The sequence below is a fragment of the Pseudorca crassidens genome, chromosome 10 (assembly GCF_039906515.1).
Source record: "Pseudorca crassidens isolate mPseCra1 chromosome 10, mPseCra1.hap1, whole genome shotgun sequence".
Lineage (NCBI taxonomy): Eukaryota > Metazoa > Chordata > Mammalia > Artiodactyla > Delphinidae > Pseudorca > Pseudorca crassidens.
The window spans coordinates 39,040,181-39,067,019 of record NC_090305.1 but is presented as its reverse complement, the minus strand read 5'-3'; the positions used below and the strand labels follow the sequence as shown (position 1 = coordinate 39,067,019).

General features: G+C 37.9%; 1 protein-coding gene across 10 annotated transcripts in view; it reads right to left on the bottom strand.

Moving 5' to 3' along the window:
• The window catches only part of FKBP5 (FKBP prolyl isomerase 5), a 98,798-nt gene extending 72,289 nt beyond the window's left edge, over positions 1-26,509 (bottom strand). For 2 of the 10 annotated variants that reach the window (XM_067753204.1, XM_067753203.1), the window contains exons 1-3: positions 26,358-26,503; positions 25,568-25,986; positions 20,819-20,923 (exon numbers count right to left, since the gene is read on the bottom strand). The gene's annotated coding sequence lies outside the window, so the exon portion shown is untranslated. Of the gene's footprint in view, positions 1-3,948; positions 3,980-20,818; positions 20,924-25,567; positions 25,987-26,357 lie in introns of all 10 variants that reach the window. The other 8 variants (XM_067753209.1, XM_067753205.1, XM_067753208.1 and 5 more) reach the window with 7 other exon arrangements.
• Between the last annotated feature and the right edge of the window lie 330 nt (positions 26,510-26,839).

Here is a 26,839-nt window from a genome sequence, read left to right as displayed (position 1 = left end):
TTAACATTCTCAATCTTCCCTCTACTTTCTTGAATATATGGCATATAGCCAAAACTGTTTTAATGTTTTTGTCCACTAATTCTATCACTTGTGTCATTTCTGGGTTGGTTTCTATTTTTTAATTTTCCTCCTCATGGATTGCTTCATTACAAGTCTGATGCTTTTGACTGGAGGCCAAATGTAAATTTTACCTTGGTGAGAGCTAGATATTTTTTTCCTCCAGTTTTATTGAGATATAATTGACATATAGCACTGTATAAGTTGAAGGTATACAGCATAATGGTTTGACTTACATATATCATGAAATAATTATCACAATAAGTTTAGTGAACACCCATCATCTCATATAGATACAAAATTAAAGAAATAGAAAATTCCTTGTGATGAGAACTCTCAGGATTTACTCTCTTAACAAGTTTCCTATATGAAATACAGTAGTGTTAAATATATTCATCATATTGTACATTACATCCCTAGTACTCATTTATCCTATAACTGGGAGTTTATACCTTTTGACTGCCTGCATCCAATTCCCCTCCTCCTGCCCCTGCCTCTGGTAACCACAAAGCTGGTCTCTTTTTCTATGAGTTTGTTTTTGAAGTACAATTGACCTAAAACACTATGTTAGTTCCTGTTACACAACACAGTGATTCGGTATTTCTATATGTTTCAAAATGATCATCACAATAAGTCTAATGATCACCACAATAAGTCTAGTTACAACAGGTCACCATACAAAGATATTACAGTTATTGACTATATTCCCCACACTGTACATTTCATACCCTTGACTCATTTTTTTCTGCAACCAGAAGTCTGTACCTCTTAATGTCTCTCACCTATTTCTTTCTTCCCCCTATTCCCCTCCTCTCTGGCAACTCGCCATTTGTTCTCTGTATCTATAACACTGTCTCTGTTTTGTTATGTTTGTTCATTTGTTTTGTTTTCAGATTCCACATGTAAGTGAAATCATGTAGTATTTATCTCTCTCTGATTTATTTCCCATAGAATACCCTCTACATCCATGTTGTCCAAATGGTATAAAGATCACATCTTCTTTAACCTTTCATCTACTGATGGGTAACTAGGTTGCTTCCATATCTTGGCTATTGTAAATAATGCTGCAATGAACATATGGGTACACGTAACTTTTCTAATTAGTATTTTGTTTTCTTTGGAAAAATACACAGGAGTGGAATTGTTGGATCATATAGTAGTTCTATCTTTAATTTTCTGAAGAATCTCCATACTGTTTTCCATAGTGGCTGTACCAATCTATATTCCCACCAACAGTGCACAAGGGTTCCCTTTTCTCCACATCCTCACCAACACTTGTTATTTGACAATACAGTGCTAGATATTTTTGCATAACTATACACATTGAGCTTTGTTCTGGGATGCAGTTAAATTACTTGGAAACAGTTTGATCCTTTTGAGGCCTATTTTTAAGCTTTGTTAGAAAGGATCACAGCAGTCTATAGTTTAGGTCTACATTTGCACCACTGCTGGGGCAATACCCTCAGAGTACTCTATCCAATGTTCTGTGACTTATGAGGTTTTTTCTTATGGCTGGTGGGAACACAAACTATTTTTAACCCTGAAAAAGAATCAGGGATTATCCCCTCTACTCCTTTTGGGTGGTTCCTGGCTTCAGGTAGCTTCCATACAACATAAGTACTAATCGTTACTCATATGAAGACTTAAGGGAGACTCTCTGCAGACCTTTGGAGTTTCCTCCTTGTGCAGCTCTCTCTTCTCCAAACTACAGTCTCCTTGGCCTCCAGCTCTGTCTCCTCAACTAGGGAGACTGATGGGCTCCATCTGGGATTCCCCTCCTTATGCTGCAGCCTAGAAACTCTCTCCAGGCAGTAAGCTAGGATAACTGTAGGGTTCATCTGTTTGTTTCTGCTTTCTTGGGAATCATTGTCCTGTGCTGCCAGTTGGTCAGTATTTGAAACTTCATATAGTATTTCTGGGGTTTTTGTTTGTTTGTTTGTTAGTTATGTGATTACAGCCAAGAGAGTAAATCCAATCTCTGTTATTCCACCTTGGCCAGAAGCACAAGCCCACAAGTATATTTTTAAGCCAGAAAAAGGGAGACACAGTAAAAAGATACAAGTACTATGAATGGAATTTCAAGCAGCAAGAAAATATCTTATAAAATAAACATTATTTAGAACTAATTTTGACAGTCTGAAATTTGAAGGATATTGTTTTTCCACAACAATACAAAAGTCAAAGCCTGTAACTGACAGTAAACATCTCTCTCCTAAAATGGCAGGTACTTGATCTTAAGACAGCAATCAAAACTATGATTTTGTGCATATTTCTGGAAATTTGGATAATTGTGGTATCTCATTTTTTCTTTAATCTATGTAAGAAAATGATAAGTTTAAGCCTTATAAGAATAAAAACATTATGATTTTACATTTCTAAATGCCATTAATAAATATACCACAATTTTAAAAAATCTGAGTTAAAAACTGTTTTCCCCTTCCTTTGATTAATTCAACTAAAAAAATACATTGTTAATCATCTTAATACTTCAAAGTCACAATGCTACAAAAAAGTTGGCTTGTGGTTGACACTGGTATTAACAGTCTTTAGCAGGTCTATAAAACTTGCTTTTGTTTTGGAACAAACCTCAAATGGACACCTATTATATGCAAAAAAATAATAATAAACTGAGATTTTAATACTGCTTCAACTGGAAAGAAAGCCCCCAAACTTTAGAACATGCAAACTCTGTAGCGGTACTTACAAACAACATAGGAAGAGCAGGCTGTCACCAAGTTACAGGGCTTGTTTCTCTGTGTGTCTATTTAAACTTTTAACTAGCCTAGCACTACCTGCAGATCTCTGCCCTCAGCATATGATTTCATAAGAAAACAACATATACAGATGCAAAGAAATTGACAGAACACAACAAGGGCAGAGAAGGCCATAAAGAGCTCTACTTGGATGACTCCCCCCCCCCCCCAATTCGCCTTCCATCAAAGTGACTTCTGTGGCTCAGACTGCATTATCTGGCTCCTTGCCCCCATGCTACTCAATCACAATTCTTTCCATTTCTCAATGCCAATTATACAGACTAGCCAGATTCCAAAAATTTCACCTAAATGTTCTGAGGAGTCTTAGTTAGCGTGTGAGGGAGGGCTTTTAATGGAGAGTGAGAAGGCGAAAAAGAAACTGAAGGAAACTGGCGACAGAAAGGAGCATTCGTGGAGCTGAGTGTTAAATCTGAGACTGGCTCATTCTAACCATAACGTTATGCCCCAGCTCTTCACTTTCATACATTCTTCCTGGAAAGTTAGGTAACTCTGGTTTTTAGCTACAGAGCTAAGAGTTGTCTCTTGAGTTAAAAAAAAAAAGTATTCTATTGGCCAAAACTTAAACTTTTAAAATTATAAATATAATATAGTTATATATTACAGAAAGTTTGAGAAATAAAGAAAGGAGAAAAGAATTCACCATAATCCCAACATTACAATTCAGGAGGCCTTTTTTAAAAACAGACTTTATTTTTAAGAGCAGTTATAGGTTCACAGCAAACAGAATAAAATAGCCAAAACAACCTTGAAAAGAACAAAGTTGGGAGGACTCACGTCATGGTTCTAAAACTTACTACAAAGTGACAGTAATCAAGGCAGTGTGGTACTAGGATGAGGACAGACACATAGATCAATGGAATAGAATTGAGAGCTGATAAATAAACTCTTACACTTATGGACAATTGATATTTGAAAAAGGTGCCAAGACAATTCAATGGGAGAAAGAACAGACTTTTCAACAAATGGTGCTGGATCTCCATATGCAAAGGATTACAAAGTTGGACACCCTACCTCACACAATATACAAAAAGGAACTCAAAATGGACCAAAGACCTCAGTGTAAGAGCGAAAACTATCAAACTCTTAGAAGAAAACACAGGGGTAAATCTTCACTGACCTTGGATTAGGCAATGTCTTCTTATGTGAAACTGAAAGCAATAAAAAAAAATTTGATAAATTAGACTTCATGAAAATTAAAAACTTTTGTGCTACAAAGGACACCATCAAGAAAGTGAAAATACAACACAATAGGATGGGAGAAAAATTTTGCAAATCATGTATCTGATAACGAGACTGTATCTAGAATATACTAAGAACTCTTTTAACTCAATAACAGAAAATAACTCAGTTAAAAAAGGGGCAAAGGATTCAAACAGACATTTCTCCAAATAAGATTTACAAATGGCCAATAAGCACATGAAAAGATGCTCAACATCATTAGTCATCAGGGAAATACAAATCAAAACCACAATGCAGTACTACTCCATATCCACTAGGATGCCTATTAGCAAAGAGATAATAACAAGTATTGACAAAGATGTGGAGAAGGTGAAACCCTCATGCATTGCTAGTGGAAAGGTAAAATGATGCAGCTGCTTTGGAAAACAGTCTGGCAGTTCCTCTAAAAGTTAAAGTTATCATTTGATCAACAATTCCAAGAAAAATGGAAACATGTCCACACAAAAACTTGTACATGAATGTTTGTAACAGCATTATTCATAATAGCTAAGGAGTAGAAACAACCCAAATGTTCATTAGTTAATGATGGATAAACAAAATGTGGTGTATCCATACAGTGGAATATTATTCAGCAATGAAAAGCAATGAACTACTGATAACATGCTACAACATGGATGAACCAAGAAATATTGAATGAAAGCTAAATGAAAGCCAGACACAAAATGCCATATTTTGTACAATTCCATTTATATGAAATGTCCAGAATAGGCAAATCTATAGAGACAGAAAATAGACTGGTAATCTTCTAGGGTAACGGGGAAATAGGGAGTGACTGATAATGGGTATGAGATTTCTTTGGGGGTGATAAAGTGTTCTGAAGTACAATAATGGTAATAGTTGTATAACTCTGTGAATATACTGGAAACCACTGACTTGTACACTTTAAAAGGGGTGATACTATGCTATGTGAATTTTATTTCAATAAATCTATTCTATTATCCATATTTATTTATGGATAGATAGATTTATTTCAATAAATATATTCTAGTATCCATATCTATTATTCTATTGAATGGATGGACCATAATTAATGATATACATTGCTTCCAACTTATCTATTCTACATAACACTGCTGTGAACAGTTTTGTGCCTAGGCTTTTACCATATCATATAATTAAGGGTATGAATTCTGTTAGTAGGAATCTTGACTTGACAACATAGCAGCTGTATGATCTCGGGCAAGTCAGTTAATTTCTTTGTGCCTCAATTTACCCATATATGACATGAGGTTAACAGTATTCACACCTCTTGGAATTCTGAGAATTAAATTAAGTAACGCATGTAAAGGGCTCTGCATGGTGCCTGTCACATAGTAAACTATCAACATTAGTGGTAGAGGTAGCTAATAATTGTTATTCTAGTTTGTGCTATTTTCTGAAGATGACTTCCAGAAGTGATATCACCACCTCAAAAACCATGGACATTTATATGCCTGAATACATTCTGCCAAACTACATTTCAAAAGGGGTGCACTAGTTTTTGGCACTAGTAGTGAATATATGAGAGAACCAGAGTAATCATGCCATCATCAACATTATGTTATAATAAATTTGTTTTGTTAATTTAACAGGCATCTCACTTTAACTGTTCATTTTTGCTGCTTTTTGGTCCTTAGCAGCTTGAAACCCAAGTTTTCTAATTATCATATGAATCCTGCATACCTGGAGCATCTACTGAATGTGAAATCTGTACAAGACCCTATACTGGGGGCTACAATGGAAACTGAAAATGAGTAAGGCCAAGGATTTTGTGTGAGGTAAGGGAAAGAAACATTTTTATTCAAAGTAACTATGATTAAGTATAACCGAGCTATGACGTATTTATGAGGGTAGGGAAAAGACAGCAGTTTATAAAGGTTTATAAAGTAAAGACGGCAGTGTTTGAGCTCGTTCTTGAAGGGTGTGGCAAGAGTAAAATCAAGGCTGGTAAAAGAACACAGCACATTCCAAGACTATGCAGCTTGAGTACAAAGTGGCTAGGGCAGGGAATGGTGACAGAACAAGGTACAGGGTGCTCTGGGAACACAAAGAGGACCCTCTAAAACAGAGCCAATGACCATGGGAGCTGAGGAGGACAGTTTCTCCCAGGGCAAACAGCATGCAGAAAAACACAAAGACACAAATCATCGTGACCCATGCAGGGAACTGCACGTAATCCAATTTAGCTGAAGTGAAGTGTACATGTGGGAAGGAGGCCGATGATGCTAAATAAATAGGCAGAGGCCTGACTGTGAAGGACCCTGTGTGCCAGAATAAGGCATTTGAACTTTATCCCAAAGGAAGTAGAGAACTGAAGCATTTTAAAGAAAAGAAGTGACAATCAAACTGACTTCAAAAAAATTTTTCTCTGGCAATCCTCCAAGAGCTTCCCATCTCACACAGAATAAAATCCAGTCCTTCTTATGCTTAAAACCCTACATGCCGGTCAGTGGCTATCTCTGAAATTATTTCCTATTGCTACGCCTCTCACTCTCTCTGCTTTTGTGACACTGGCCTTCTTGCTGCACCCTTCAATATACCCCTACTCAGGGCTTCTGCACTTGCTGTCCCCTCTGCCTGGAACTCTTGCCCCAAACAGCTGCACAGTTTGCTCCCTCACTTCCGTCAGGTCTCTGTTCAAACACTTTCTTATCAGAAAGGCCCTCCCTATTACCCAATATAAAAGAGCAAGAAACAATGGCAATCAATCCTACCATTTTTTTCCCTCCACTTACCACCTGGCACATGTATTTATCTGTAAGTTTCCCATCTCTCTTTACTAGAATATAAGTTCCAGGATGGACCCTCTCAATTACCCTGATATAGGAACTGTTATTAGCATTTCCAGATGGTGAAATTCAGGTGCATAATATTGCTACTGCACAGTGGAACAAGACAGAATGACTCCTGAGACTGCACTCGAACCATTTCACACACTGACTCAAGTGAAGTTGCAGGTTCCTGGCTTTGATTCTAGATTATTTCCAGTGACTAGGCTCCATCCAGACAAGCACCAAGATAGTGTACTCTAAATTCACGCTATGTTCTTCTAAAAAGATATGCATTCTTATCATTTGTTATTAAGCCAAGTTTCAATCGCCAGGAAACTTTTTTTTTTTTTTTTTTTTTTTTGCGGTACGCGGGCCTCTCACTGTTGTGGCCTCTCCCACTGCGGAGCACAGGCTCTGGACGCGCAGGCTCAGCGGCCATGGCTCACGGGCCCAGCCACTCCAGAGCATGTGGGACCTTCCCGGACCAGGGCACGAACCCGTGTCCCCTACATCGGCAGGCGGACTCTCAACCACTGCGTCACCAGGGAAGCCCGCCAGGAAACATTTTTAAAATGAGCAGTTAAAATGCACGAGGTATCTGGACTTTTATCTATTCAACTATAAGCTGTACTTTTTCTTGCTTTAGGCCCACAGATATTAAAACAAGATGAAAAGATTTTATGAAACCAGAAGGAACATAGCACATGACACCAAAACTACTTTTCCAAGAGCTTTTTTCAAGTATAATAGTCAACTTCAGGAATAAAACTAACTCCATCTTTAAAATATTCACACCAAAATTTTCTGAGGTATTACACAAAAGAAAGAACATGGTGGCTACCTCGAAAACATCCAGTAAATACAGTATCATATGTAGAGAAAAAGAATGAAGGTGAGATCCCAGTAACATTGCTCCTGATTCTTTTCCTACTCCTCAGATTACCTACTTCTTCTTTCCTTGATTATTCTTTCATCCCATCTCCTATTATTGCAAGTATCTCTTTTCAAAATGCAGTTTTCAATCAACAGCTTTTCCCCTGTCAACCACTTCATACCAGAACTCATCCACTCTTAATTTCAAATATGGCCTCTATTAAGATAACCTCCAGATCTAGTTATAATTTCTCCCTCTTCCCTTCTCCTGTTTTTAATCTCTCCCAAATTGCCTGGGTATAGATACTCAATACTTCAGGACCCTTTTATATCCCTATTTTTTAAAGAAAATCCACTTTTTCAAAATTGGCTCCTTCTCCATTTACTTTATCATCTGTATTGTCTGGCTGTTCTCCTACAACTTTAATTTTTCTCCATTTAATCAACAGGACCTGCCAACTGTTCATTGTGTTTCCTACTATCTTACTTTCCAATTCCATAGCTATCACCACATTCTGGGTTTCTTCCTTTCCTTCCTGAGTCACCACAGCCCTCCAGCTGACCTGCCTACCTCCAGCCTACTCCCTTCTATTCATTCTGTACATACTGCCAGTAAACCTCTCTCACACGGTACACACCCCAGTTCAAGGACTTAAAAGAGTTCCCCAGCATAATAAAACTAAACTTCTCAAATCAGCATTCAGGTCATTCCACCCCTCCAGACTGTCACTCATGAACGTTTAGCTTAAACATACTAAGGAGACAAAACCCTAGAAAACCAACAACTTGATCTTCCACATCTGGATCAGTGCAATGCACACTACAGGTCTGTAGAGTACAGTCCACCATCTTTCACTTGACTTCAACTACTTATGTCAGGCAGTGGGAATATATGACTTAATCCATCATCTTCTGACAACTCAAATTACCATGAGGATTCATCTTCAAAAGCTGAACCCTTCTAATCCACAAAATGGAAGTATGTAGTTATCAAAAAATAACACCTCATATCCTTAAATGAGAGTGCAAAGTAGTATACTATCTTTAAGGGTGAATTTTCCAACATCTATAAAAAGTGTAAGTGCAAATATCCTTTAGCCCAGCAATAGCACTTCCGGGAAATTACCTATAGATATTCTCACAGAAGAAAACAAATTATATGTGGAAGGAATATTAAACACTGTTGTAATGGTTAAAAAAAAAAGGGGGGGAACAACTGAAATTTCCTTAATTGACTATTATTATATATCTCCACAATGGAATATTATGCAGCAATTAAAAATAAAGAAGCAGGACTTCCCTGGTGGCACAGTGGTTAAGAATACACCTACCAATGCAGGGGACACGGGTTTCAGCCCTGGTCCGGGAAGATCCCACGTGCGGCGGAGCAACTAAGCCCATGTGCCACAACTACTGAGCCTGCGCTCTGGAGCCTGTGAGCCACAACTACTGAAACCTGCGCACCTAGAGCTCATGCTCCGTAACGAGAGAAGCCACTGCAATGAGAAGCCCACGCACCGCAACAAAGAGTAACCCCCACTCACCGCAACTAGAGAAAGCACGCACGCAGCAACAAAGACCCAATGCAGCCAAAAATAATAAATAAAAATTTTAAAAATAAAAAAATAAAGAAGCAGTTATATATGAATTGATAGGGAAAGATGTTTAAGAATGGCATGAAGAGGGGAAAAAGCAAGTTATACGACAGTGTAAATTACTATTCTATTTGTATGAAAAAATGCATATACATTTGTAAATGCAAGAAAATATCTAGAAAAAATATACCAACCATTAATAGTAGCAAATTCTGGAGAATGGGATTCAGGAGAAGAAACAAGGGATTTTTACTTTTTGTACTGTGTGTGTGTGCATGTACATACACACATATGTATCTTTTAAAACAATCGATTTATTCAATTTTCATTTTTAAAAAAGAGCAGAGCACAGCAAAGACTCTTAACTTTGGATGAATATAATTGATCTTGATTATCCACAGTGCAGGAAATATGAGCTACTCAAAGTGCTTAATGAGAAACTCATCCATTCATTCAGCAACTATTTATGGAACACTTACTATATGCCAGGCATTGTGCCTGATGATACTGCCATAACCGTGAACAAGACAGACCTAGTCTTTGCTCCATTTTTCCTGTTTCTCCTGTAAGAACCACTCTGACTTCCAGGTCTGTGTTCTCATTATGCCTATTATGCCTACGGTTTCCCATAAAATAGAAACAAATTAATAGAATAATTACATCAAATAAAAACAAAGGCTTTAAATGTTATTAACTCCTATTTCCTTCATAATTAATTTAAAAAGTTAACAGAAACACAATTTGTGAAAGAACAATTGAACAAGCACCATTTCAAATAAACAAAATTTAGAAAGTAATTTAGATGTTAAATAAAATTTAAGGGAAATTAGCTAAGAAAATTCAAAAGAAAAAACATTATAGGAAATTTTTATTTTCTTCATTGATTTATATTTATTTACTAAATTCTTCTACAATAACCATGTACTATACAATAAGAAGGAAGTAAAAGTTGTTCTTGAAAAGAACCCTCTGTTGCAACAACCGATCAGCTACTGCCTGAAGTCCAAGCCCCTAACCCATTATACCAGGCCGTTTATGGTCTGGCCTTGTCGAGACTCCTTGTTTTGTCAGCCCAGAGCCCATTCCACCCTCTGCTGCAAACAGCATTCTGGGACTTTCCACTGGGGAATCACTGCTCCTCACCTCCTGGGGTGGGCCCAATCCCCAGTCTTTGCCAGTCAGAGCTTCTTATCCCCTTGGCCACCCCAACAGTTCAGAGGTGAACACATGACCCTAACAGATCCAAATCCAAATCAATCCTGAAAAGAGGCTAATTTTAATGAGGCTATTCAAATGATTATTAAGTGCTGACATATAATACAGCTAAATTTCCTAAAAGAACTTTGTAATAAATAGAATTCTCATTTAATGTGGTCCCTGAATATTTTGTGTGACTATAACTTCAAATCACAAAACTGGCAGTGAAAACAGTCAAAACTGATCACTTTTGTTGAAACACAACAGCAACAAAAATACAATATTAGAAAATTCCCGTTTCTAAAAGGCTATTAAAACTTGATGCTGTCTCAAAGAATGTTGAAACCGTACAAATCACATCCTGTTAAAATAGCTAAGTACAGAAACAGTAAGAAAATACAGGTTACGCAGCATATATGTTAATCACTTATCCTCTGACAGAAATCTTTTAAACAACTTCAAAAATAAAGCTCCTACAGGTAGTATTTCATGAGGCACCTAAAATGCCACAATCCTAAAACAAACAAACAAAACCCCAAACCCAAGCATTTGAAATATATTTAACTTTTAAAATAATTTTTATCGGGACTTCCCTGGTGGTCCAGTGGGTAGGACTCCATGCTCGCAATGCAGGGGGGCCCAGGTTCGATCCCTGGTCGGAGAACTAGATCCCACGTGCCACGACTAAGACCCGGAGCAGCCAAAATAAATAAATAAATAAATAAATTTTTTAAATCGCCTTTATTAAAAAAAATAATAATTTTTATCAGTTAACCATTTTCCTTTCAACACTAAGAAAACTATAGAGTATATTAATAAATTACAGGGGAACAAACTTCAATGCAATATGAGAAAATAAAACTTAACCATTAGAATTTCCTAAGAGTGAAATGGACTGTCTTGTAAAACAGGGACCTCTCCTTCCCTGGAACTAAAACTAAAACCAAAGCTCTGTAATTCTCTGAAAATAAGATATCCTTGAAGAATTCAACTGCTGTGCCAGCTGTTTTATTTCTTGAGAGTATAGCTGAACACATATTATAATCCATTGCATTTTTTCTAGCATTGCACAATTTTCCTGGCACACAATGTGCATACTGTATTTATTATCATATTTAAGCATCTGACAGCATTGTTATAAGAATCCATAATATTATTCTCTAACCAAATGCACACATAAATTTTTCAGTCTTCAAACAGCCATGGATTTCAGTAGTTAAGTATCATATATATTTTTTCCACAAAGTCTAAATACAATACATTTCCTGAACTTTTAGCTTTCAGTTTCCTGTTCGTCAATGGTTACAATTCTAGAGGCAATACATAAACACACCCTAGCCATGGTATTTCCACTCCTGACAACAGTGGATGTGAACTTAATATGACCAAATATAACTACAGTGCATATAAATGGTATATCACAGCTAACACAGCAATAGCAGGAATTAAGCTATAAAATGGAAATATAAATTATATTCCTTATTAAGAATTCACATAACCTCCTTTTATAACTTAGAACTCAGAAAAAGTTTCTCTCCCATGAAAAACTGATAAGCTTTCTTTATCAGACAATAACTGTGAAACCCATCCTGTTTCCTTTTTTCTCCTGCTTGCCAGGAAGCTCAGAGCTAAATTTAATGTTCAAATACAGAAAATATTTTGCCTCAGATTATTACTGTAAAGATTTCTTTCCACTCCCTCATCCTGCTCATTATTTCTCAAGTGATTTATGCTTAATTTCTGACTTTGTTTTTAATGTTTCTTGCCTTCTTAGTTTTAATTACAATCTATCAAATCTTTTCAATGAATAGAGAGTATAAAGAAACAATTTAAAAGATATCTTTACATCACTGAATAATCTGTTAATCCAATTTATATAAAATGGGGCTTCCCTGGTGGCGCAGTGGTTGAGAGTCCGCCTACCAATGCAGGGGACATGGGTTCGTGCCCCGGTCCGCGAGGATCCCACATGCGGTGGAGCGGCTGGGCCCGTGAGCCATGGCCGCTGAGCCTGCGCGTCCGGAGCCTTGCTCCGCAACGGGAGAGGCCACAACAGTGAGAGGCCCACATACCGCAGAAAAAAAAAAAAAAAAAAAACAATTTATATAAAATGTAGGTCCTAAAATGTATATTTATTTTCCCCTTTCAAAGTTAATTGTTTCACATAATTCATGATTCACTTTTAGAAGTCACTGGCAAGTCTTCCAAATAAAAGACTCATAAAATGACACAAGGATCAAAACAAATTACTAAATGAGGGACACTAGATTAGGAGGATTAGTAATTTTTAAATGTTTTTAATTTACTAACAAAATTGGTCTGGCAAAGCTAGATTGTCATAAAAAATTAACTCACATAAAGTGTACTGAAATCTTACTTACTGTTATCAGCATTTTAGATGCAAAATAGACAACAGGTATAAAAATATTTAAATAGCCTAGGAATCTTAAGAAAAGAGGGAAACTCGGTCACACTTATTTAGAAACTACAGACACACACACATATTAAAATATTCAGTATATGGTAATACCAAAAAGTTTAAGTGGAGATAAAATGAGATATTAAGAAAATGAACAAAAACAACACGAAGATGAAAAGAAACTACAACCCAAACTGACAAATCCAGCCGAAAACTAAACAAAAATATACCATGAATTAAACAGAAAACCTAAGCATAGTCACATTAAACATGGAAAAGAGAAATGAACACATTTTGTAACAAAGACTACGGTCTACAAGAATGCATAATATTAAAGCTCTTCACTTTTAGAAGCCATAAATTTAAAAAAAATGATAATAAATGGAAGAAGACAGCCAAATAATTTATGTAAGAGTTACAAAAACCAATTGTTCCTTTCTCTCTCAACATATGAGAATTGCAAGACATACCCAAATAAGTCAAATTACAAAAAAATTAATATTCTAAGGATGAAGTTAACAGCAAAATGTATTACTATATAAATTACTATATAATTTATATAGTATTATTATATACTATATACAGCATAGTATTAATATATACTATATTTATGCTATATATATAACATATATAATGCAGTATTATATATAGTATATATAACATATAGTTATATAGCGTAGAATTTATAGTACTATTACTATATAAATTTACAAGGAAAGGCTAGTAACCACTCATAAAATATAGCTTAACAGACTTCTTTCAAACGACAATAAAACAGTTCAACATAAAAAAGATTTAAAAACAGAAACAAATTCCTATATATTATCTGAAGGGGCTGAGAGAAACACACACACACACACAGCCCTCAAAAAAGAAATCTAAAATTTAATTTTGAAGCATTTCTCTTCCCCCCAATAGCACAAACAGAAGTTAAAATTTGTTATAAAGAGTAATCATCTAAATACAAAACAAGTCACAGATCATAAGAGAGAAAAAAAATCCCTTCTCCCTTCAGAAAAATGAAGACAGGAAAAAGAAACCAAACCATGGGAAATACAACTAACTGATCTGATACAAAGCACTGAGGACATGGAAAAAATTCTTTTGTATATATATTTGTGTATTATACAATTCAACTTCACGGTGTTTGAAAATGATAAAGAAAAATTAGTATTTCAGTAAAAATGAATCCAGTTAGAAGTCTTTTTTTCTTTTTTTTTTTTTTAAGGAATATGGCAGGATGAGCAGAGAGGTCTAGGGTATTTTTATGTAACCCATGCCACTTTTTCTTTCTTTAATCATGGGAAAGAATACAGAACCTGAAAAGATAACTAGCTGTGAAATAATTTTATGACAAAATTATGCTTAAAGTGACTAAAACGTATTTGTACGTCACACAAATTTTCAAAATGCAAGGACAGCATCTTGTCAAATTTAAAACAAGACATTTCAAGGGAAGAAAAGTAGTGTGACAGTGATTTGGAGATGAGGAACTGACATTAATGAGAAAAAATTACGTGCTCTGTAAAAAGGGAAGGGAGTATTTATTGAGCAACTAGAGTATCCAGACACTAAGCTTAGGGCTTTATAAAAGACATTCGATCACATTGCATTTAGGTAGGAAAACAATATAGAAGAAAACAATGCTTAAATAAGTTTCTCACCATTATGTGTGGCATATGGTAAAATGTAAGAGACGAAAGAAGATGTAAACTTAGAGACTACTGTACTAGTAGAAGTACACGGCTGGGGACTGTGAGGTGAAAGTACAATAGTTCCCAACTTTTCATGCTAATCTTACTGGACTATCAATCACTCTGTAAAAGAACCTGTGTTCCACCATGACAGAAACAGAAGTCCACTTTTTTTTGAGAATGATATTTATGTTTACAACACTATTATATTTATAATTTCCAACTCTAAAAATAAAAGAAAGGAACCCTTTTGTTCCTAAAGAAGATTTTGGAGCCTTGGTTTTATTTTTTAATTTTATTTTTTTTAATAAATTTATTTTATTTAATTTTGGCTGCCTTGGGTCTTCGTTGCTGCGCGCGGGTTTCCTTTAGTTGCGGTGAGCAGGGGCTACTCTTCCTTGCAGTGCGCAGGCTTCTCATTGCGGTGGCTTCTCTTGTTGCAGAACACGGGCTGTAGGTGCACAGGCTTCAGTAATTGTGGCTCACAGGCTCTAGAGCGCAGGATCATTAGTTGTGGCGCACAGGCTTAGCTGCTCCGTGGCATGTGGGATCTTCCCAAACCAGGGATCGAACCCATGTCCCCTGCATTGGCAGGCAGATTCTTAACTACTGCACCACCAGGGAAGCCCTGGAGCCTTGGTTTTAAATATTACTTTAAGAATAGTAATGCCTGTCCAAGAAGTGTGATCATGGGCTTCTCATTAAGAATAGAGTGAATTATTACCACATTATTCCTGGCAGTAAAATTATTTCTTACCTTGGTGTTTGACAGCCGTTAGTAGAAAGATTATTGGTAATACTACTGTAATTCCCACCCAGATGGTTAAGAGTCATACTAGGACGACAGTAAAAAAGCAGCCCTAGTTTAGCTCTGAAAGGTACAGGCCACTAATTAATTAGCTGTGGATCCTGACGTTACTTCCTCTGGACCTCAACGTCCTCATCTGTACAATAAGACTGCTGGACTAGAGCATACTTCCCTACCTTCCTCCCCCTTTTTCCCTCTCCCTGGCCCTTTCTACTTTATGACTTCGGTGATTTAGGATCTAGACTGGGATTTTTGAGGACAGAGAGGTAAATAGCAGAAACCCACTTAACTCTGGAGAAAAGGAATAAGAATTATGTAAACAACTAGAATATGGAGAGAAAAAGAGAAAGCCCAAAATACATGTTTACAAAAACAAATGGACAAATTAAAGAGGCATAATGGTTCAGAATAGAGGATCATGAGCTTCATTGTCAAAATTAGTATGATAGTAGTTTCAGTTATATGACATCAGGAAAGATAGTGAGAAGTGCTAGAGATACAGACTTAGAAATGTTATTTGTAACACACAACAATGCTTTACAAATAACCCAAGAAATCTTCCCAAGTTCCCCCAGTACATATGGAAAAGATGCCATACTCCCTGGCTTAATCATTCATAATTCTGCCCTAATATAATCACTCACTATTTTCCAACAGGTTATTCCCTCCAGTCCATTTGGCTTCATCATTTCAGACAAACCTATGAAATCTCCCCTTCACTGTCACTCAGTGTTCTGTCAAATGCTTTCTCCCTTCTTCCAATTTATAATAACAATTTATCATGCTCTAACCATGTTTGAGGCACCATTCTAAGCACTTGACATGTATAAACTCATTTAATTCTCTCAACAATCCTAGGAAGAAGGTCAAGTAACTTGCTAAAGATTACACAGTAGCAGAGTCAGGATTCCAACACAGGCAAACTGGTTCCAAGGAGCCTGTCCTCCTAACTTGCTAACTAGTCCTACAAGGCTTAGGTGGAGTTCTGTCACCTTCCTGAAGTTCTCACCTGCTTAGCAATTATTCCTGCCTCTTGAGACCTTAAGTAAACCACTCCTTTGTCACTTACCACAAGACCTAGGTTGTTATTTATCTTTTGTGCACATGTTCTATCTTTTCTAAGGACAGGATCTTGTCTTATTTATTCTGTAACAACACTACTTAGAACCTAACACAACTTATTATCTGGAACACAAAAGTGCTTATTAATGAAACTATAATAGCATTTAATATTTATTGAAGACATATGCCAGGTTCTGGGCTAAGTACTTTATATGTATTGTCTCATTTATTCCTCACAACCCTTCGGTAGGTATTAATACTGCCTGCACCTCCTATTATTATAGATGAGGAAACTGAACTTAGAGAGAAGCTACATATCTTGTCCCATATCACAAAGTGGTGGTGACAGTCTTACTTAAGGGTCTAACCAGAATCTTAATCTCCAGCCAACCACAAAACACCCTGAAGAAAGAAGCAGTCCTAACAACAACTCAGTTCAACTTTCACTACTCTGCAGCACTATGCTGAACACCAAGGATTCAGAATTAGAGGCACAGTTGCTGCCCTGATGAAACTCACAGTGCACTAAGACTTCAGGATCAAACTTTGATATCACAGGCAGAGCCACCATCATCAAAACTTAAGGAAGATTTTAACTTATATTTTAAATCAAAATATCTAAATAATCCTTGGAAACTCTTCCATCCCCTTCCTTCTCCCTTCAGGCTTCCCCCACTCTCTCTACCCTAGGACTAATCTCTCTAGTTTCTGTATTATCGAGTAGAAGGATCCCACTAATCCTGACAACTACTAGGACGTCTAAATTTAATTTATCAGTAGCTCAGACTCAAGGGTCTATTTGGCGAATTCCATGTCCATAATGAAATATGGGCAATGGACAGCTAGAAAAAACCAGTGGCAAGGAGAAGCAGCAAAAAGAGGGAGATGAAAGTCACACTGTATAGCAAAGAAAAAGCAAGAAAAGCAGGAAAGTGGACACAAATAGAAGGTGAAAGTGAGTCCAGAATAAATCCAGTAGAGAGATGTAGATAAATGAAAACACTAAAATCTAATTCATTTTGCGAATGCTGACTCCTTTAATTTTTTCCTGACTTCTAATGGAAACAGAAAAATATGTAGGTGAAACAATTACTGAAAAAATCATTAACCAGGAACAGTATATAAATCAGGAGTTTTTCCCCACCACTCATTTTAGAATTTCAGAGCTGCAAAAAGACCTTAGATCACTATCTAATCCAACCCATTCATTTTACAATTAATATAAGGCTCAGTAAGGTTAAGTAACTTTAACTTTCCCAAGATCATGTAGCAACACTCCTGAATCTCATCCCTGTCTATGCCTACTATACTAGGCTTCCTAGAAACGGTGTAATTTTCTCTTCCATTTTCCACTCGTAATAACTATTAAATTAATTTCTGCATAAGTACCTCAGAATCCCCATATTATTCCTACTTCTCATAGAAGAAAATAATCAGGTATTCTGGATTATCTAAAACAATATCAAATTTTATTCTCTTATCCCCAAAGTCAGTAATCTTAAATTGGGTCTTGATTTCTACAAGGAAGAAATTCAAACATTTCCCAGAAGAGCAGAAAGAAGAAAGAGCTCCATAAGCTGACCAAAAGCAAGCCAAGTTGATAAGCTACAATCCATCTGTAAAGGACTCAGGCCCAAGACCACTGGAGGGTGGACGACTGCTAGTGGGAAGTAGAATGGATATCACTTATTTTCCCATTTCTATTTAATACCTTCCCAACTAACCTCAGGTTCCTATCTTTCTGACAACCATCAATTCTAGGAGCCTGTAAAAAGAAGGGAAAGTAATGAGGTAAGAGTATCATGTCACTTTCGGCACAATGGCTTTTTGATAAGAACTATCTTGGTCAGGAAATATGCCACAAGGAATAGAAGGGTTTTTGGGTAAACCCACAGATCTTTATTTTTACCATAAAAACACAAGAAGTCCTGAAAGTGTGTTATATACACTCAGTATTTCCCCCACTGCAAAGCACCTGCAGATATTCTGCTGGAAGGAACTCATTCTGGGCTATTTCTGTGGTCCAAGAAAGTCTGCTGCCTATATCCCTTGATAAACTGTGGGCCCTGCTGGCCATCGTTCACGAGGTTATTAGAGCTGAGTGATTTGGAAATCGTCTCTATCACCTTGGTTTAAATATAATGATTTCCTAGCCCTTAAAAATTATGTGTTTGCTTATAAGACTGACTGAAGCCTTCTCTGAAAGGGAAGAAAATGCCCTATTTTACTTTAGGAACATACCTTAATTTTGATATGTATGAAGTTCATTATAGATTAGGGATAACTTCCTGCTAACATGTTACCCAAATTAGGACAACTGGAGTGGAAATGAAAAAGGACGAAAAGATAAAAAGACATTTAAAAACAAAGTGATTTAGTGGCTCACTGAGCTTAAGAAGCAAAGGAAGAGTAAAAAATGACCAGTAAGAATAATGGTGTCACAAACAGCTAAAGAGGAAAGTCAGGAAGAGAAGCGTTTTGACTGGGGGTGGAGAGAGGGGGTGTTGGTGTGCAGTTGCTACAGAGATGGTATTTAAACATATTTAGTTTCAAGACATAAGTGAAAATTTGGGCCTCAGTTTTGCAAGGCCTGGAGTTTAGACATAAGATATACATTTGGAGCCTAAAAAAGCACAGCAATGACTGAGTTTTTAGAGAAAGAGAAAGTAACAGCAAAACATTTAGACAACAGCATTCCTCAGACACTACACTTTGAAGATAATCTAACTTACCAGATGAACAGTACTACCTTATTCTATAGATTAGAATATTTGGACTAATTTATTATAAATAAAAGGCTAAAAAATTAATCTTTCTCTTCCAGGCTATGAATTGACAGAAAGGAATTTAGAATAAAAATAGTTTCATAATTACTGATTGTCCAAAGTTAAGTCTCCGAGTTAAAACACACTGCTTTTCAGATTTCTCTATTTACAACGAAACTTTTGAAAAAAATTGAGAGAAAAAATCTGGTACACTAATACCACTACTATTTTACAATATTTGTGAGAATGTATCAGTTTTTAAAAGCACACTAACCAAAATGCTGATAATTAATAAATCTGAAGAATGGGTATATGGAGGTTCATTATTATTCTCTCCAGTTCTGGATATGTTTAAAACTTTTATAATAAAAAAGTCTAAAAAAAAGGCTACCTACAGATATTTTTAAAGTTCTATCTGCAGTTAGGGTTTGACAACTCAAAACAAAATTCTAAAAACTTTTCAAATAATGTTTTATTCATGCTCAATAGACCAATGAAATTTACTGTGTATGAAAGGGAGATAAGGCCCTGTCATTTCAGAGGAACATGAATATGTTCATTACATGGAGAAAGTCCTCCTTTTATCCATGTTGGTTGAGTTGGACATTTGTCATTTTTCTCTTCAAAGAACTTATATTTGTTAAAGAAAAATATATAGACCATATAAATGTATGGTTTTTGTTAGTAAAGGCAACATAAATGTTCATCCCCAGTTATCAATGATTAATTTGCTGAAATTGCTGGCTAGTCATTCTGTTACTTCAAATCATATTCCACTCTAGTAAATAACCAAATAAACAAATTTCTTATGTGGATGCAAAAAACTGATTAAAAAATGAATATCCATAAATAATGCCCAATCCTAAATTGTGAAGAACACATATTTAAGATTATATAAAATAGTAAGTCGAGAAAAAAAGCTGAACGTTTTAAACAACTGACATAGTTTTAGGGCTGCTGTAGAGTGATTTGCTTTAAATTAAACCTATTTAAATTACAGTTTAAACTAACAGTGAGCATCAAATTCACCACCTTAGATTTACCACTTAACCTACGATCAAGATTAGTTTATATGGTTTACAAGCACCAATCCTTCCCCCTACTATAAATACCACCCACAAATGACAACCAGCTTTGTTTGCCTCTTCTTTGTCTGGTGAGTTCCAGGACAGTAAGGACTGCACGTTTGTGCAAAACCTAGCACACTGAAGGTGTGCAACTCTCTTAACAGGAATTATCAATTCCCAGGAAGCTATCGCTAGGTATCAGTCTCATTCCCTAGGTGACTGACACAGGATAACAAAATAAAGCACAGTTTCCTGGCTGGCAGTTGGCCTTGAATTATTTTCAGGATCTTGTCTCTTCTAACAGAAATACGCTGCCATGAAACTTCAAAGAGAAGCAGCATAGATACATATATGTAGAGACAAAAGACTGTCAGTAATTCTCTTCTCCTACATCATTATTAAAGCACTGCTTAATTTCAAATTGAGGTATTTCACTTTTTTCAGATAACAGGGTCATTCTCCTCATCTTCAACAAATTTTTATAGTTTTTTTTCCTTATGAAAGTAAAAGTTACATACCATAAAATGCACGGATCTTAAGTATTCAGCTGGGTAAATGTGAACAAATGTATACACCAACAGTTGGTGAATCTGGAAGTTCCTCGTACTGGTCTTGCAACTGTTCTGTAAGTTAAAAATTACATGAAAATGAAAACTTACCCCAAAGGTGTACACTTGAATTCCATAGCTTGATTCCCAAATCAAGTTATAGAATATTTCCATTACCCTAAAAAGTTCCTTTTTGCCCCTTTCCAGTCATCCACAGCCCTTACCCAGAAACCATTGTTCTGATTTCTATCACCATACCTAAATCTGGCCTGTTCCCATATTTTTTATAAATGGCATCTTATAGTACATACTTGTGTTTGGCTTCTCTTGCTCTGAATAATATTTGAGATTCATCTATGTCACTGTATGAATCATTAGTTCATTACTATTGTGAAAAAGCTGCTATGAACATTTTTATCAGTCTTTCTGTGTACATGTACTTTATTCCTCTTGGTGTAGCAAGATTTCATTTAAAAAAAAAGGTTTCACATATAAATAAGCCTGTGAAGTCACACAGTATAGATAGATGGATTGATTTATATATATACATATAACAAACATACAGTTACATATATAATGCAAATATATATAGCATAGATACTTTATCTACCTGTGTGTATATATGTGTGTGTGTATATATATATGTGTGTGTGTCTCTACAAATGGATTCTGAGAGGTCCACCTAGGACCAACAAAGATATTTTAAAAGACCTTATAGGGCTTCGCTGGTGGCACATTGGTTAAGAATCCACCTGTCAATGCCAGGGACATGGGTTCGAGCCCTGGTCCGGGAAGATCCCACATGCCACGGAGCAACTAAGCCCGTGCGCCACAACTACTGAGCCTACGCTTTAAAGCCTGCGAGCCACAACTACTGAAGCCCGCGGTGCCTAGAGCCTGTGCTCTGCAACAAGAGAAGCCACAGCAATGAGAAGCCCTTGGCGTGCCGCAACGAAGAGTAGCCCCGGCTCGCCGCAACTAAAGAAAGCCCGCGCACAGCAACAAAGACCCAGCTCAGACAAAAATAAACAAATAAATTCATTTTTTAAAAAAAGACCTTATAAAGTTCATAGTGCAAGTAAATTTAAGATAGGAAAGATGACATTTCAATTTTTCTTAATAAGTATTATGTTTTAACCTAAGACTAATTCAAAAGAGAAACAAATTTCTTTCCATGTAAATTACCCTGTTTTGCTTCAATGAAATACCCTTCTTCTCATAACAAATCCCCTTCTCAAACTAGAATTTCAAAACATTAAATATTACCATCCACCATGTAATAATTTTTTATGCTAGGGGCCAAATCCAAAATCTGTCAATATTCTATTCTACTGTCTTGCTTTTTTAAAAAGTTACAAACATGGAAATAATTCCATTGGCTAATGTTTAACATGGGTAAAGACCATTTCATCCTCATTCAGAACACTGTATATTCTGAAAAAGGCTAGGATGTTTTCTGTTCCAAAAAGTATCTTACTACAGCATTAAGTCTGTGATAGAGACATTCTAACCTTCTAATTCTGTGTGTAATTTTCGGCAGACAGTAGAGGAGGATCTTTAATTTCCAGAGATAGAACACTGAGAAACATACACACAAATCTGATTTTTGATGAGATCAATTTGAAATTCCCAGCCCTGTTTTTGATAATCAGATGATCATTTTCAGGGAACTAGGAATGGCTCCTTATTTAACATCATACATAAATTGCCAAGACTGAGGCTGAACACTACAAACGGTTCCAGAAATTTACCATCATCTGCTTCAGGAAGGGTTTGCAACTACAAAAGGGAAAAAAAAAACCTCTTCAAGCCTTTGATTTTTCTCCATCTTTTATTCTTCCTTCCAAACAATGAACAATTTCAAGACCATACAATTCAAATGTACCATATATATTTTTTTAAAAAAAATAAATTTATTTATTTATTTTTGGCTGCGTTGGGTCTTCGTTGCTGGGCGTGGGCTCTCTCCAGCTGCGGTGTGCGGGCTTCTCACTGCGGTGGCTTCTCTTGTTGCGAAGCATGGGCTCTAGGTGTGCGGGCTTCAGTAGTTGTGGCTCGTGGGCTGTAGAGTGCAGCTCAGTAGTTGTGGCGCACAGGCTTAGTTGCTCCCCAGCATGTGGGATATTCCCGGACCAGGGCTCGAACCCGTGTGCCCTGCATTGGCCGGCAGATTCTTTTTTTTTTTTTAGGCAGATTCTTAACCACTGCACCACCAAGGTAAGTCCCGTGGCTACTGTTTTTAAATCAATAGTTACGTGATTTACGTACCAACGTCCACCTAATCTCTGGTGAGTGTAGATGTAATTTTCCTTACACTTTTGGGGACATAATGTCAGAAGTTAAAAATGCGCTGTAAAAAAATTCAGAATGTGAAGCAATGAAAAAACAAAATCTAATTACTAATCAGCTAGGTTAGAAAGTTCACACAGTCTCAGAATTATAAAATGTATAAAATATTTAATTGTTCAGCATAAAATAATTACAGAATTTAGTGTGCCAAAATATATACAATATAGATTCTTTGTTAGGAATTGTTGAAAATTATATTAAAGGCCTACAGAAAATATTCTTAATGACAGATACAGCATGCATACTACTGTTAAATAAAGCAGTATTAATGTCTAACAGTATCATGTGATCTACCCTCAAATTTAGCTTGTTTAATATGTGTCCCTGTTCTTTTGTAGCTTTATTCATTCAAAAATATTTGCCCACCCCCAAACTAAAAAGGAGCCACACCTGAGGGTCAGTGACTTAAAAACACTCCCAACATTTATTGTGTAGATGCAAGAATTCAACTTATGCTTAATTTTGAAGCTGTAATGTGGTTGATAATTTTATGATATGGTCTACCGCAAGTTAAAGTGGACAACAATCAGTAATTAAAATATGTAAAAACTGAATTTGAAAATGGTCTTTTAATTAAAGGGCACTTCCATAGTTAAAGTTCCCCAAATATGCTTTACGTAAATAAAACTAAGGAATATAGCTTTAATTTATGATATGTGGTATATTTAAGCATCATTATAGGATAATGACTATAAAATTTCTAATTACACATAGTAGTTAAACTAATATATTCCTATACACTTTAAAGGACAATTACCCATAATTGTCCTAAACTAATATATTCCTATACACTTTAAAGGACATCACCCATAACCCCAGTCTCATAAGATTCCTTAGAACTACTTATACATAATAAAACCCACTCTGCACGAGTCACTGTTCAAACAATCTACCTTCACTAAACATCAAAAAGCCAACTCAGCTTTCAACAGTAATAACTTCTTCTACAGCTAGAGAAAGAGGATGCTCTTCCTTCTCTAGACTGGTTCTAAGGTAAGAAGCCTTTAGGAAACAAAACAACCTAAAATATGTATCCTTTTCCAATCCAAGGATAAACGGAAAATTGAAGATTTCACTAGTTGCCTAATCCAATATTTTAAAATGTTCATGTTGAACTGGTTAAAATCATGTTTTAAAAAAGAAATTCACCCAAAATTCCCATCACTAAAAAATTGAAGATTCAGAAACACACTTGTTTTGTTAAATATTGTAAAGACAAAGACCTCACAGCATATAAGCCTGTTGTTTTAGAGAAATAAAACATTTTATAAAGTCCATCTTTGATTTTTTTTAAATCCCAAGTAGTCACAACTAGACTATTGGTTAAAGAGTTCACCTTTAAAAGGTGTTACTGATTAGCTACGTAAGTAACTAAAATTACTATTCAATGAAACACTAATAAAGTACCATAATTAAAATAACGGTCCTTAAGAAGTTAAACTTACATCTCTTAAGTACAAATCATACCCAGCATAGATATAAAAAAGACACATTAGAAGAAAATAACTGAGTAATCTAAATCAACTGCTCCTCACAAATGAATGTTATTAATAACCTTCATAATATATTTTAAAGTAATTATACATTATTTTAAAACTTTTTTTTTCTATAGATGCCCTAAATTGGTCAGGGCCATAACTGTAGATTGTTAAGTGAGGTCAGATGGGAGAGAGAGAAACAGAAAATAAGTGAAACGTATAACAAATAAAAATTTCCCACAAGAATAAGAAGTTTTTCAACTCTATCCTTGGGGAAAAAAAAAAAACTCTTATGCGGGGCCGGGGGTGTGGTGCGGGAGAATTCCCACAGACTACTCAAAATACTGAACCAAAATATGCCTTAACTTTTCCCTTGTCTAAAATCTAACAAAACGGTAAGACAATGAAAAGAAACACTCCTGTGAGCCCTCAGAGAGGCAAAGAAAGCTCCCATTCAACGCTAAGCCTTATTCCACTCCTGTAAAGTAAATCCAAAACCACGAGCTCAAACTGCTTCATGAAGAATTTACTGAATGGCGGCCAAACGTTGTACACGCTACCCTGAACCACAGTGAAGGATATCTAGAGTTCTGCATTCTCCATTTACAACCTGTACCTTACTATGCATGCTTTCGCCACCACTGCAGAAACCGATTTTTTCAAAGACGTTCCTCCCGGCAAGTCAATGGAAAGAAGGCAATCTACACGCTGACAACACCCGCCCCCCACCTTTTTTTTCCCCAATCAATACTAGTTTTGACTACTATACTGCGGCCAGCACACCTTTTTAGAAATCATTAAGGGAGAAGGCGTTATAACGTCCCAGAGTGAACTGAATACTGAGCTCTGAAACAACTTTTCACTGGCTTTCACCTGGCACTAGGATTATCACCTGTTAGAACGCCGCCGCACCCGCACCCTCTACGAGCGGCCGAGAGCGGGGATGCTGTTCCCAGTCACTGGTCCCTGGGCGGCAGGTGAAGACGGTGAACGCGCATCCACACCCACCGCCCGGGGAGCGCAAACCGAAAGCCAGGACGGCGGCGACGGGACGCTCCGTTATCCTCACTCTCGGCTGGCCCGCCAGGTGAGCGCGGCTCCATCGCGCCCGCGGCGTCCCGGTGCACGGCTCACCCCGGCTCCACTTCTCCCGCCGCCCGGGCCCCGGAAAGCGAAGTTTCTCTCCCGCCCGCGGCAGCTGCTGTTCACGCGCCTCCCGGCTCTCCGCCGGTCCCGCCGTCTGCTCCGGGCTGCCGCGGTCACGGGCGCCGGGCCTCGGGCGAGTCGGGGGCCGCGGACGGGAGCCGTGACCTGTCACCCCGGGAGGGAAACAAAAGCCGGGTGAGGACCAGCGGGCGCGACCGGCCTCGCCTCCGAGAGAGAAAGCGCGGCGGGGGGCGGGGAGCCGCTCCAGGAGCCGCCGGCTCCGCGCCTCCAGGAGGGAGCCCCTGCCCCGCGGCCCGGCGGGACGTAGAAGAGCCCCGCAGCGGAGCTAGGGGCCTCCAGCGCGCCCGTCTGGGGGCTCCCCAGGCCCCCCTGGCCCCGACGTGCCGCTCCCGGGCTGGGGAGCCGCGTGAGGGGGCGGGGAGGCGGCGCAGCGGCGGCCGGACCGCGAAGCAGGGAATTCGGCTCCCTGGGCTTAGCGACCACACTCCCCATCCCTGCGGCCATGGAGCCAGTACCTGTCGCCGCGGTTGTTCGTCTGCTCTGTCTCTCTCCGCCTAGCCCGCGAGCCGCTGCCCCTCAGCCCGCCCTGCAGGCCACCCGCGCGCCGGACGCCGCCGCCCGAGACTGGCAGCGCCCGCGAACCGGCCCGAATCCCCCGGGCAGCGCCCGGCGCCGTCCCACCCCCGCCGGCCGCAGGACCCGCCTCCCATAGGGCCCCGGGGCTGTCAGTCCGCCCCCAAAAGGCGCGCGGGCTGTCGCTCCGCCTGTCCGGATTGGCGGCCGCGCGCCGTCCATGCAAATAAGGCCCCGCCCCCGACCATTTGCACCTCCGCCTTGGTGTAACCTCCGCCTCTCCCCGCCAGCCCACGTGTCTGGCCCTTGCCCTTTGTGTGGGCTGGAGGGAAGGGATGGAGGAAACTGACCGACACCCTCTCCCACCATCCCTTATCTCCGGGAAAACTAATGCCTAAAGAAGCTAGTTGACTAAGCATACGGA